The sequence below is a fragment of the Phyllostomus discolor genome, chromosome X (assembly GCF_004126475.2).
Source record: "Phyllostomus discolor isolate MPI-MPIP mPhyDis1 chromosome X, mPhyDis1.pri.v3, whole genome shotgun sequence".
Lineage (NCBI taxonomy): Eukaryota > Metazoa > Chordata > Mammalia > Chiroptera > Phyllostomidae > Phyllostomus > Phyllostomus discolor.
This window is the reverse complement of record NC_050198.1, coordinates 81,366,155-81,367,253: the sequence shown is the minus strand read 5'-3', so window position 1 is coordinate 81,367,253 and position 1,099 is coordinate 81,366,155. Positions and strand designations below refer to the sequence as shown.

At 35.9% G+C, this 1,099-nt stretch overlaps 1 pseudogene; it reads right to left on the bottom strand.

The window, feature by feature from the left end:
• Positions 1–239: 239 nt before the first annotated feature.
• On the bottom strand, positions 240–353 carry LOC114505919 (annotated as a pseudogene).
• Between the last annotated feature and the right edge of the window lie 746 nt (positions 354–1,099).

The following is a 1,099-nucleotide window of genomic DNA, read 5'->3' as shown; positions in this document are numbered from 1 at the left end:
AGCAGGTTAGATGAGGCAGAGAATCAAATAACCAATTTGGAAGACAAGTTAGGAAAAAATACCCAATCAGAAGTGCAAAAATAAAAAAAAAGAATGATGATAATTTAAGGAAACTTTAGGACAACATAAAATGTAACAATATCTGCATCATATGGGGTTCCAGAAGAATAAAATGATAACATAATGGCATAAAACTTCTTTAACCTGGTGAAGGAAAAAGTTACACAAGTTCAGAAAGCACAGAGTCCCAATCAAGATAAATCCAAAAAGATCCACTCCAAGATACATTATAATTGTTAAAGTGATAAGAACAGATATTATACTTGATCTTGGCCAAAAGGCCAAGAAGAAAGACACATCATAAGTAAAATGGCAAAGTTTAAAGACAAAGAGGGAATATCAAAGGCAGCAAGAGAGAAACAGTTAGTTACCTGCAAGGGATCTCCCATAAGGTCTCTGCTGATTTCTCAACAGAAGCAGTCCAGACCAGAAGGGGTTGACATGAAATATTCAAAGTAATGAAAAGCAAAGACCTACAGCCAAGACTACTCTGTACAATAAGGCTATCATTTAAAAGTGAAGGTGAGCCCTGGCTGGTGTGGCTCAGTGGTTGAGTGCTGGACTGTGAATCAAAGGGTCACTGGTTCAATTCTCAGTCTAGGGCACATGCCTGGATTGTGGGCCAGGTCCCCAGTAGGGGGTGTGTGAGAGGCAACCATACATTGATGTTTCTCTCCCTCTCTTTCTCTCTACCTTCCTATGTCTAAAAAATAAAATAAAACCTTTAAAAAAGAGAGAGAGGGTGAAATAAAGAGCTTACCAGGCCAAAAAAAAAAAAAAAAGAAAAAAGAAAAAAGAAAAGAAAAAGAAGTAGAGGGAGACAGGAACACTGGTATAAAGATAAAGTGGCAATGAGTAGGTTCCTATTATAATAATATTAAATATAAGTGGATTAAATGCTCCAATGTGAAGACATAGAATAGATAAGTGGATAAGAAAACATGATCCATATATATGCTCTTCACAAGAGACTCATTTTAAAACAAACTATTTATACAGGCTGAAAGTGAGAAGATTGAAAAATATTCCATGCAAATGG